This window comes from Rhipicephalus sanguineus, chromosome 6 (genome assembly GCF_013339695.2).
Source record: "Rhipicephalus sanguineus isolate Rsan-2018 chromosome 6, BIME_Rsan_1.4, whole genome shotgun sequence".
Classification (NCBI taxonomy): domain Eukaryota; kingdom Metazoa; phylum Arthropoda; class Arachnida; order Ixodida; family Ixodidae; genus Rhipicephalus; species Rhipicephalus sanguineus.
Window position 1 is genome coordinate 52,250,564 of NC_051181.1, and position 13,870 is coordinate 52,264,433.

The following is a 13,870-nucleotide window of genomic DNA, read 5'->3' on the forward strand; positions in this document are numbered from 1 at the left end:
CCCTTGAAGTTTCGGCCACCACACATACGACGAACGTTGCTTATTTCACTACGGAAACGTGAACAACGCGGAAACGCGTACAACGACGTAGGAAACCACGGGGGCCGTCGGCTTGCTTTCCCGAGAGCAATGATTGAGTTCGCCGCCTGTGGCACTTCCGTCGGCGCGCCTAGGCGTATACCTCTCACACATTCTCTATCGCACTGTTCTCTCTGTTGGCAGAACCAGGCGTGGCGTGGCGTGGCGGTGAGGCGTCTGGAAGCGGTAAAGTGAAGTATTGCGGCGTAACACTTACTAGCGCCGATAGAGAACGCTTTGGCGATGACGCATTAAACCACCGCCTCCGACAATGCGCGCCAGCACGGAATCTCGGAGGCCATGGTTAAAGCATTTCGATACCAGCGAAAAATACTGGCCGCGGTAGCATCGGGGACTGGCCCTAGACGCAGCTGCGTTCTTTGCCTTTCGCTTCGTGTCAGCGCATGACGGCGCGTTGTCGGAGTACTACAGCTTCCACGTGCACTAACGGTGCTTCGCCACGGACTGCTTCGAGTTACTTCGAGTGCGATAGCACCGATTAATAGAGAGTTTGAGAATTGGGAACCCAAGACGCTGGGCCCCTAAGCTGCGTTGGGCAGCCTGCTCTTGCGTTCGGATGATCAGCAGAGTTTGAGAACTGGGGCCAACGCAGGCTGCGTTGGGTCAAGCGCACGGAGCGCCACGCGTGACGAAATTTAAAATGATGCGGGACACGGGCCATACTGCGCCGTGGCCCGCGCTGCGTCTGTGTATTCTCGCCAGTGACCCAAGACGCCTTCGGGCCCCACGCTAGTTTTCAATTTTTGCGTATCGGGTGAACGCGAGCTCAAGAGCCCAAGAGTGGCTTGGGTTCTTCGCATGCGCCCTGGCGGCTCGCAAGCTTCTTGGGTCCCCAAGCTCCTTGGGGCCCTAATTCTCAAACTCTCTAATAAAACTGCAGGAAGGCCACGATGTCGACAGGCGAATCTCGTGCCTTGGTGGTGAGAAACGGAGGCCAGCGGAACGTGGAGCACCTGCGCGCGTTCGTGGCCCAGGCTACGAACCGCTGCCTCCCGTGCTGCTGAAGCGCAGTGTGATAGTGTATGCATGATCACAGGTGTAGGTTGCCCCATTACCGTGCCGTTTCTTTCCTTAATTGGCGACACTTTGAAGAAGTGCATATCGAGTACCAGTGTTTATTAGCTGCTTGTTGATGTCATTTTTGCGCGTGATTCAGGATAGGCTGTGTTCATGTATATGTTAAACGCTTCAGCTACCACAACTGCTAAATCATGAACATGGGCGTATTTCGTCGCGATGGAGATATGCCATTAGGCGTCAACGTGTATGCATGGACGTCAAACGGTGGTATAGATGCGAAACATTATTAGACATCGTACAAGCTCTCATGTATCACTAAATAAGTACAACTTCTGTGAAGACACATGTTACTTCGGTGTTATACCGATTCCTTTGGCGGAGGGAGCAGTCATTTTTTTCTCTCCCCACCTCCTCTCTGCGGCCGATCACGTGACCTCCATTTCACGAGGTTCGTCCTTTCTCTCTCGTCATGCGAGCTGTTTTCGTGATCCCCTGCCGTCACTGGCGTACGGCTCGCAAAAACAGCCTCACTGTAAGATATATATATATATATATATATATATATATATATATATATATATATATATATATATATATATATATATATATATATATTGCGTGCTGCGTCACTGCACACATTCTTGACCTTGTGGCGGATGATGATGGTGAGTTACAGCCCAGCCCTTCGTAATAGATCGGCAGCTTTCAACCACCCACCGGTTACGCAATTGACATGCGGTGATGCCTGGTGCCATTTGCTCTATCAGCTACAGTTTCTTTCTCTACAAAATTGGGGAGATTGGCACCTACGTGAGGGAGAGTGTCCTGTATAGATGGCTTGCATTGACGTCACTGAAACCGCACTGCTCGGTAGGACGCAACAATTGTGGCGTCGCGTTAACGTTATCATTGCATCACCTCCAAGTTCCTTTGTTATTGACGAACAGAGGCCAATAACAGTGTGGCCGCATAGTTATCATATGGAAACAGGGTAAGCACAATGAGATTTAAGCGCCTTTACGTCATCAAAGCTGCCATGTTGGTGAACCAGTACGTTACGAAGCTCTCTCCAGGACGTCACGAGCAAGCTATCTATTCGATACCGCATGCTTCATATTGCTACTGTGTGTTCTCAGAAGTGGCTCGAGGTTACAGCATGTTCCCTTATTTACGTTTACAGCGTTACGTGATCGAAGACGAAAACAATGTGCCACATTTTTTCTTGTTTCACAGGGCTACGTGAATGGAGTAGAGTTCGGTACATATGGCAATACGGACTGGAGCTCGGTAAATGACTACATCTACTTTCATATGGCGGGCCTGAACACTTGCAATGTACTGCAGGTACACCTTTTTGCAGATGATCCTTCAAGCATTTTCTCAAAAGTGAGTATAACGTCTCACTTAACTGTTGCAATAGACTTGAAAAAAAAGATAGATCCCTTCCACTGTGAGAATCAATTTCATGCGAAGTAGTCAGCGAATAGCAGCGTATGCCGGATTTTCGGTTTGAGCCAAGCGTTACGAAATATATCGATATCTGTGTGTAAATTCAGCAGTTACGCGCATATCGCGGTCTCATCAGGACTACACTGGCGCGTAAAGGGTAGCTCAAGGTCTCGCATAATGTCGGCACTCACACTCTAGAACAGAAACATCGCGTTTATCGCGATAAAGTACACGCTACGGTGCGATGGCTCTCATATCAGAAGTAGCTTTCGCAGGTGTATTCTCGCATCGCTTGACTATAGCTTGTGGAGTCATGCGCGTGCATATGTAAAATTTGCTGCATTGATATGAAAGCGGATAGCCAAAACTCCAACTACACTTGGCGTCGTCCTGAGATGACATTTGTATAGTGTTTTTTTTTTTTCAGAAGCGGATTGAAGCACTTGCGTTGCTCGGTAGCAGAAAACCTCACTACCATGAAGAAGACGTGTTCGATTCAGGCGCGAGCAAAGATTTTCATTCTTCGCTTCCATCGAAATACTTTAGTCATCGACAACGCCGCTGAAGCCATCACGGCATCTTCAGCGACACGGGCTCCTTTACTATTTGCACTGGCTGGGTTGATAGCCTACAGACTGCGGCTGCATTTTCGATGGAGGCGAAAATGTTTGAGGCGCATATACATAGATTTAGGTGCGCGTTAAAGAACCCCACCTGGTCGAAATTTTCGGAGCCCTCCACTGCGGTGTCTCTCATATTCATATCGTGTTTTTGGGACATTAAGCCCCAGATATAATTATTATTATTGATGTAGACTGTGAATCACCCACTAGACACACCTGAATACCACGGGCAGCGGTATGTTCCACACGTGACTGGCGGAAAGGATTATATCTCGTACGCGACAGAAAAGTTACGTTATTTATGTCATCACCTGCCAATCGTCCTTGTCATGCACGCATGCCCTATGCCAATTTGGGCATTTACCTAGTTAAGCACACCACGAAAGCACCAAGACGTAGGCGGCTTGCTAGCTAGCTAGCTAGCTCCAATGTCCTCGCCTTCCCTCGCACCTGGTGTACTTCAGAGTTTCTGCAAATGAAACGGCCCATGTTAAGCCCTTAAGAGTTCCGCTGTTAAGAGACACTATGGAAGCATCACGTCGGGACAACGACAAATACGTTTGCGGGGTGGGAATCCGCTTTTATAACACTTTGATAAATACGACATATGCACACCTATGACTCCTTTCACTATTCTATTTTTGTGTATTATTATAATGTAGTATTATAATGCAAAAGTCCTCAAGCACATTCAATGTGTCATTAAAATTGTTAACAACATACCCTCGTTTATAATTTACGGCATGCATCATGGTCTTTCCATAGTGCGTTTTCTCTGAGCTGCATTGATGCTCCTGCCCTTTGTTACTGCTGCCTCTATATCTTTGGCATTGTAGATTCGCATGTAGCTAAGATTACTTTTATTGATTTTTTGGCAGCTCAGCAAGTTGTACTTCTTCCCTTAATGTAGCTTCCCGTTCCCACCCCCTTTCTATATTATGTTGTTGCTTTTTATTAGGCTTTAAGTGGTATCTATCTATCTATCTATCTATCTATCTATCTATCTATCTATCTATCTATCTATCTATCTAGCCAGCCAGCCAGCCAGCCAGCCAGCCAGCCAGATAGATAGATAGATAGATAGATAGATAGATAGATAGATAGATAGATAGATAGATAGATAGATAGATAGATAGATAGATAGATAGATAGATAGATAGATAGATAGATAGATAGATAGATAGATAGATAGATAGATAGATAGATAGATAGATAGATAGATAGATAGATAGATAGATAGATAGATAGATAGATAGATAGATAGATAGATAGATAGATAGATACATAAACTTGCTGTAGTGATTGGGTAGTAAGTTAAACACACGCATTTATTACTCTTCACACGGACAAAAGAAAATACGGAAGGCCGAGTGCAGACTCAACCAAACAAGCTAAATACATACAACAATGGGTTGCATGCTAGGTAAATAACGCACCTGCTTCAAAAACTTTCAGTAGTGACTAGGTAGCACGGTAAACACATGCATTTATACTTTCGACACAGACCAAAAAAATACAGAAGGCTGACTGCACACTCAACCAAAAAAGCTAAATACATACAAGAATGTGGGCTGCATCCTTGGTAAATAACGCACCTGTTCAGAAAACTTTCAGTAGTGACTAGGTATCGAGGCGATGAACTGGGCTAGTTGGTACATGTTGAATTGGATAAAAAAACCAGCGGGAAGCACGAACCACAGAGAGAGCCAACCTGCCCCATTGTGTTTTTTCATTGTGGTTCATGTTTCACGCTGGATTTTTATCCAAAGTGACTAGGAAGTAAGTTAAACACGTGCATTTATACTTTCGACACAGACAAAAAGTACAGAAGGCCGAGTGCACACTTAACCAAAAAAAAACTAAATACATACTAGAATGTGGGTTGCATCCTAGGTAAATAAGACATCTGTTCAGAAAACTTTCCGTAGTGACTAGGTAGCAAGTTAAGTTAAACACACACATTTATTACTCTCCACACAGATAAAAAGTACTGAAGGCAGAGTGCACACTCAACCAAACAAGCTAAATACACACAACAATGTGGGTTGCATGCTAGGTAAACAACGCACCTGCTCAAAAAACTTTCAGTAGTGACTAGGTAGTACGTTAAACACATGCATTTATACTTTCCACGCAGACAAAAAATTACAGAAGGCCGAGTGCACACTCAACCATACAAGCTTAATACATACAAGTATGTGGGTTGCAATATCATAAGGGCACTAGTACGCAGCTTAGTGTGTCAGCAGCTTTATGTAGTAATTGTGGTAAAACCACTGAAGCCGTGGAATGCTTTTGGCAAGGAAGACTTCATCCCTTTCAATTATAATTATGATGTCCTGCTTGCTGCTGTACACAAAAAAGAAACACTCTGTGGTATTTGTAACATACATTGCCACTTGCACCTGACAGTAGTATGGGTGGCTGCGAGTTACCTTAAGACAGCCGTCCTCATACACAACATAGCTAATGAAGCTCTCGCACAGATCGGGGTCAATGATCGCGTCGTCTTTCCTGGAGTAGGGGCATTTCACTTCGCGCAAAGTGATCCCCTTGCTGGTGTGGAACAGACCATTTGGGCTAGCACACAGCCAAGGCTGTCGTGGATGGATGACGAGGCCGACCTGCACAGGGTGTGACATGTACAAATTAGCATGTATTCACGTTCAGAGATGTGCTCATATTCGAAAAAGTTCTCCATACAGCCCCTTAGTGAAACAGCACACAGGAGGAACATTATTCTGGAATTCAGTACCTTTAATAACAGACTACCTTGTAACTAATAATAATATTTGTTAGGGTTTTATGTCCCCAACCACGATATGATTATGAGGGATGCCATAAAGGAGGGCTCTGAAAATTCTGAGCATGCGGTGTTCCTTGACGTGCACTTGAATATAAGTACACGGATCTCTAACATTTTGCCTCCATCGGAATGCAGCTTCCGCGGCCACTTCTTAGTATCTGCCTGTTTACGTAGAAAGTCCTACTGGGAGCAAATGTTCGGGTAAGGTGTACGAAATGTGGTCTCCCCTACAAATGCTAATTTCTGTTCTGTTAGTGCATGACGCTTTTAATCTAGTAGGTAACTGTACAAGTTGCAAGAATGACTGCAGGCTGGAACATCTGATTGGAGGCCATGTTCCCACAGTATGCGAGAATGTAACCTTTTAGAAAATTTTGCATCTCGCAAGCTTTTGCTGGAAGATGTAGATTCAAGACCTCAAGACATGAATGTGTTTCTACACCACTAAACGGATTAAATTAGGAAGATGTTCACTTGCCTGATAAACAAGTGTGATCTCTACTCTATCACCATTGTCAATTAATGTCACCCCCCCTACAATGCACCCAAGACATGAATTTCTTGCTTAGCGTTGTCTAGCATGTACAAATGGTGTACCATATACTGCAGTGAGTTGGTTCAAGAAATGAGACAATATATATATTTAGTGCACATGAACAAAGTTTCAGTTCTTGAAATGCATGCAGACAGTTCTTGTAATGACCATCATCATTAGCGCATCCTGTAAGCACAATAACTTCTGCCATAGTCTACAAAGCACTATGACTTCTGCACTAGTCAAACAATATAGAACAGAACAAATGCAATTAAACGGGGCATATTCAAAGTCTTTACGCAATAAAAAAAATCAATCTGTTGCAGCTAGCAGAGCAAGTTTCTTTTACACTCATTTATGAAACACCATGACAGTGAATGGGAAGTATAAATTTATACAGTATTACAAAAATGAAGTAACTTTCACATATTTTCTATGATACAAATTTCCTGCACAGTTTTCACGTCGTTTTTTGCAGAGTGGCAGGTTTTAGTGCTTATCACACACAAAAAAGGATTCATTCATATGTAATTAGCCTGGTCATAAACAATTTGTAACAGAAAGTACCGACTTAATAAGAGTAAATTTTAACATTGCTGGTTAAGATAACAGACCTGCGTGACTCTAATGCCGACTTTTTTTCGAAGACCTTCCGAGCCATTGGTTCCATTGTGTTACCTGGCAATGTTCAAAACAAAAACTACCAAACCTAGCCTGAAAATGCAACTAGAATTAGTGCATTCTGACATCAATACTTCCTCTTGACGATATCTCATCGCTATGGAAAGTGTTCGCAAATTTGCAGAGTTGGCCAAATAACTGTTCAAGTTAACAAAAATATAGTGGCATGTACAAACCTATCCGTGAAAGTCAAGGTTCTTTAAACCTCTTGCTGATTCTGCAGCTATAGCAGTAACAAAATCTGTGTGGCGCTGGATTAACAGGAGTTCCAGCATTATCGGAATATGCCTGGTAACTGAAAGTGCAGTATGAAAAATGGTTCCTCGAACTGTAATTTTCATCTGAACCTATCTCTCGCATGAGGATGCATGTTATGGGATAAATTTAAGGTCTTATATCTCATAAATAAAGAAGTTGCTGCGTTGAATTCTGCTAGATTTAGAGTACCAAGCTGAGAAACTAGATAACAATCCTTGTCAGTACTAATTTTGTAAAGTTAAAGGGCACATGAAGCAGTTTGGGCATTTGAAAACCTGATGACACACGAGGCAGCCATCGATATACAAAGAAGACATTGGCTTTTGATAGAGACATTGAAAAGACATTGAAAAGGCATTCATAGAGACATTGATAGAGACATTTGAAAGAGACATTGGCATCGATATACAAAGAAGACGTCATTTATGCCCCATTTCAGAACCAAACTGCAAATATTTTCTTGTTCTTAGAATACAAGAATGCACGTTTCCATCACAGCAGTAATGGAAGTCACTTTTCCCTTGTTTGAGCAGATTTTGGAGCACAGAAAGCATAACTTTGGAGCGGCCTTAAGAGTTTTCGCAGCAGAAAAAAATGCTAATTTGGAGCAGGTATTGGTGCTTTAGGAGGAGATGGCAAAATATTCCACACAACTCCTGTAGTTCACTGCATTGCCGCAATATCTCAAATATATTTATTCATTATAAAATGCATTTCACAGACAATAATCTATATAAATTGGAAAGAACAAACAATTTAAAAGATGGTTTGTTATTGAATGTGCCGTGAAATAAGCTATATATTACAAATACCAGTACTTGTAACAGAGATTAAACTGATAAATATGAGTACCACATTATACGAGTAACCACAGTCAAGTATAACTCTTGCCAAAGTAGCAGTTGATAATTGGTATGATATCAAAGCAATCTCAGTCATTTTTACATTTCACCAAAATAGCCTGCACTGCATGTCAAGTTGACAAAAAACACAGAAAAGACAGCCAGATGAGCTACGTGCTTCACATGACAGTTCTTGTTTCATAAATGAGATCAGAACCGATAAAGCTGCACACTAGGGTGATAGTATACAGATTGTTTTTGGTTCCTATAGGGTTAGCCAGTTGGCCAGACTCTTAAAATTCATCGTCTTCATTTTCTCAGTGCCGTTTTGGAGCAGGTTTGTAGTATTACCATAGAACCCTGAGTAAGGACCCCCCCCCCCCCCCCACCTTGCTCTGGATTTTACGGTTGTTACTAACAAAAACCACAAAATGTAGCAGCATTTCTTTTTTTTTTGGAGCAGCACTTCCATCACTGCATCAGAGTGACAAAGGATGTTCTCATTCTCTCCAGAAAGATGATTCCAAGCAGTAGACCGCACCTGTAACGTGGTGTCGAGTCGAGCAAAAAAATACGAAACATAAGAATGAAAAGCAAAAGCAAAGGAACTTAAGGGCAAGTGTTTTCTTTGTAATACACAAAGCTATGCAACGTCTGCTGACGTCACGTAGCACGTGTTCTTGTTAAGAGCTGGCAGCTGAGCAATAATCTCCCGCATACTAACTGACGGCAAAAAAAGGTGTTCCATACTCACCGTCATGGCTACGAGCAGTGCTGATTAACACTCCCAGGTATGAATGCACAGATATTCCCAATTAAGAGGATGGGAGGACGACTGTTGCTGTAGCTCAATCGGTAGAGCATTGAACGCACTATTCAAAGGTTGCAGGTTTGGTCCCTGCCAGTAGCAAATCGGCTTTTCATCCACTTTCATTTTTTCAGATTTATATCATAATTACAACAAATAACATCCCTTATACCTTCGTCAGCTCGAATGTGTGTTAGTTCTCATTCAAGAATGAAAATCGATACACACAAAGTGCAGCACAATGATGAAACTCATTGAATTTACGAGCACTTTGTGCATGTCCCTCTTCGTGCTTATGTTGTTGTTTGTTTGTTTTACAATAGTGAACAAGCTAACTTCAACTGTTTGCAATAATATGCTCAGAATTACGCTGCAACTAAGAATAACCCACAAGTTCACGGCACATCTTCATTAAATTGACTTCTCATCACAAAAAATCTCATAAAAATGACCAAAAGCTCCTTACCATACTCTGTGGCTGGAGAGTAGAAACGTTTTTTTTTTTTTAACTGTTCTGCCAGCGATTCAAAGGAGCGCTTCCTACAAATGATGCGGTGGGTGATGGTGCTCGATATTCTGCAATGGCGCTCGATATGCTGTGATGGTGCTCGATATTGGTGCCATCTGCATTTCAAAATGGGCATCATATCCTGAGTGCAAAAGTTACACACACCTTAAAATAATAGAATTCGTGCATTTTGAAACCATGCCTGAAGCAACCCATTGCAGAAATAACATGCTATGCTTGTGAAAGACATGCTATGCTTGTGAAAGGGCATAAATAGTGCAACGTTACAAACCGAGTGCATTTCGCCTGCGGTATTTTTTGCGGAGCAATTAATTCTGCTTGGGATTCTGTGCATTCCACCTTAGTGGAGAAGAAGTTGAGCTCATTGGCACTCATAGTGACCATTCCTCAAGGGTGTACAGAGGCAGACTGTATCTCCAGTTCAAAACCTCCTTCACCAAACACAGGTCTGCATTCAGTGCTTCCTTTGAAATGAGGTCTTCCAGACAGTCGCGAACTTCTGACATAGCCTCTTCTTCCTTCTGCCGCTTCAATGTGGATTGCATTATGCAGTCGAGGTCTGGGAAGTGCTCCAAAATGAACGAAGGTGGCTGCTCATCAGGCTGCTTGCCACCAATATAAAGTGGTTTATATTCTGAAAAACGTGAAGGTCAGCCCCATTAATATTGCTTCAGTTTCCCACAGATAAACAAGGACTTCCACGTTTTTATTCTTTCTATGCTTTCGGATTATGAGCAACGTTTTCATTATCACTGCATTCAGCATGTTCTTGCGTGATCAGAAATTCACGCCATGATTTCCTAACTATTCTAAAGCAATCAGTAGAGTGTCCACATTCTATTTTATGCCGCACCACGGTCTTGACATTGTGATTACTAGAAGGCCAGTCTACCTACCTCCGAAGAGCTCCTCTACCGATTTTTTTTTTTGAGGTGTTCGGCTTGGACGCTGGACGGCCCCACACTTGAGGCACGTCAGTTGACGACGTCGCATCGGCTAAGTTATTGAGCTCGAGTGCTACCGCTGCGACGTGCTTGCAGGCGCCGTCGCTGCCGGCCTTCCATGAACAAGTGGCCCCACTTATCAGGCGCTGAGACGACAGCTAGAGGCGAACTCATAAAAACTACATTAAAAAAATGTGCACAAGTTTTCGTTCGAAATAAAAACATGTGGTGCCAACGCTGCGATCACGCAAGGAAGTCAACTCGCTGTACGATTAAACCAACTGTGCGATTTACTGCTTACAGCGTCGCGCTTATTTTACACAACTACACGCGCCGTAAAGAAACAAGACAGGAACAAGCGGTAACAACCGAGCTAGCATCAAATGCTCGCTTACCTAAAGTGTGACATCGTAGCTGGCTTGGTGTACTTGCGAGTGGCATTTCGCTGCAACTTGAGAATCGCTGTCACGGCACGACACCGTCTCTTCCACATCGTACACGTATTTCGCTTTGCACAGCTTCGCCCCGTTTTCAAGTGCCTTTCTGCGGAAGTGGTCCTCAGGCCATGTTATTTTACTAAAACCATAGCGGAGCACAACTGGCGCCATAGCTGCCGACAGCTTAAACAAGCACGGGACCGCGAACCCAGGAACGACGCACGCGGGTTTACGCACACTGCGACACACTGCGAAAAATATATAAAGCTTTCCAAATTTTCTTTAGTTTTCTTTTGCTCGATGGCGCTAGCTGAATGAGTATTTGCAGAAGCGTGTTAATGTTTTATTTTCTAACTCTCAGAAGCTTGAAGCGAAGCGAAACGACGCGCACAGCCTAAACATATGCGAGCTCCAACAAATGTCGTCTGAAAGAGTGGCGGACTTATGCCGCGACTTCCCGCCAGGCGCATTTTTTCGGCGCGCCACCTATCCAGCGCTGGTCTCCCATAGCAAGAGAGACACGCGAAGTACCTTAGACTGCCACAGACGAACACAACGGCAGAAAGTAGCGAAATTAAAAGCAAGTATATAACGTAATGGAGACTGCGCATTGCAATCACATAGATACCGCCTTGTGAATCGCAGAGCGTTAAAATACGAACCATTGAAGTGCGTGGCAGACCCACATTCTTTCGCGCACGTTTCTCAGATGTTATTCTCTGCGAAATGGCAACGCAGCGCCGCTCCAATGCGACTCAGCGCCACACGACAGAGGCCGAGGCAGCTAAGGCGGCTACATCGGCCAGCTACTCCAGATATTCCGGTTCTCGAGGTTTTGATTCTTCCATAAACAACCCTTGTAGCGACACGTTTGGATTATCTAGAATCATTCTGTACAGAGACAGCTACAACGGCAAAGTTGATTTGTGAGGTCTAACCTAATAGCACATGTACTGCTTTCTCCGTTCACGCAGACGCTGTGGGAAGACTGCGACGCCTATCATCTCTACTGTGGCTCGGTAGTGCGAATACATTGCAGATATCAGAACAACAACACGGCGTATACAGGGTGAGTACGGCATGCTTTTTGCAAATACCAATCTAGGGGTTCGTTCGATTTTATAGCTACAGCGGCCCTGCGTAGCACAATGACAGTATACACATAAGGAAGGTGCAAAGCAAGAGCTGCCATCGTAATTGGTGTGCAAGAGGACACAATAAACAACTCAAATTCTAAAGGAGGACAATACCTAGTGGCTCGGGTGAGCGAGAATAAATATCACATAGCGAAGAAAACTGCTTTTAACTTTGAGAAGCCGCCGCGTTCCAATAAAGCGGTAGCTATAGCTCTTAGATGGAGCATGCAGTTTCGATAGCGATGGATACAGAGGGGGCTCGGGGCGCTCTTTCCTTCTACCTCTGCTTTCGGCTGGAGGTACTTAGGCGTCTAGGCTTTTCTCGAAGTTCTGTACCAACTAGCGCAGCAACAAGTTCTTCTGAGTACTCGACAGTATAACACGAACTTTCACGATCAGCTAAGAATGTATTCTCAATCATTTTCATGTAGGCGTGGCGGGCACATGCAATATGCCGTGGAAGCAGCTCTGGTTTACCCAAGAGCTTCGTACACTAAACAAAATTAATTACACAGTTTCGTATTGTGTCGCTTTTATAAACAACTTGACATCAGCAAAGAGAACGCATTAACACTTACACAAGCATGAAACCGACAGTTAATATAGTCCTTTACGAATTTCAAATCTTTAACAATGCGATATTGGCCGCATTGTTAAATGGATGGTTTCGTTCGTCATTCCTACGCTACTCTATGAGCCCCAACCAAGCCCCAGCAAGGGACGGCATATTATAGCGCTCGTGCAAAATTCCTGTATGATCTCCTCATTAACATGGTTACACCATTCTGGGTCTTTGGATGTTCGCGGAGAGCTCGATTCATTCAAATATAATATCTCAGATTGTATTCCTTCGTTTTTTTTCTATTTCGGGTTTTACTGCAGGCTTTTCTGTTTACCTTTTCGCCACGCACCTAAGCACTCTTTATGTGCATACTTATATATGTATCCGCACAAAGTAATTCAACCTTAAGCTTCGTCCGCTGAATTTGCTGTCAAAGCAGTTGGCAGCCACCTCGTCCACAACTCACTGCAGAAGCTTTCAAGTAGCGGAAAGAAAACAGCGCTAAAGACGGAACACCAGAAAAAAGGAGAGCACAAACAACAGCGCCGACTTGCAACAAAGGTTTGTTCGTCAACACCGCGCAATATATGCTTGCGCAGTCCGAAACGAAAAGGAACGAGGGAACATAGAAATGATAAACAATGATATTCTAAACACACTATCAGCATCATCACTACAAACCATGCACATTGCGCGTAGAAGCATCAGAAAGGTAGTGAATTTCCTTGCCTAACAGACATTCAATTAGCCTTGTTTCATTTTATAGAAAGGCGAAAGGTCGGTATAAATTGGTTGCCATAATGTTGCCATGGTATAAATACCATGGCAACAAAAAATACGTTGGAACACTTTGTTTCCCCATCCAAAAAACGGTCTTAGAATGTGGGTTCAGAAACAGAAGACGTATGCCATAACTTCGGGCTTTCCAACGTGTATGATAATTTGACTTGTTATACAACATTGATAAAGTTTATCACAGAATCTAAAGCGAAGAATAATCATGCGACAAGGTTAAGGGGCGACGACATACGCAGTCATCCGCGTGTATTTCTCGATAGCCTATTCTGCCAAAAGTAAAACTTCGACGATATTTTATCTATGTCATTGTGACGAAGCAATATTCCAAAATAATATTAAATCA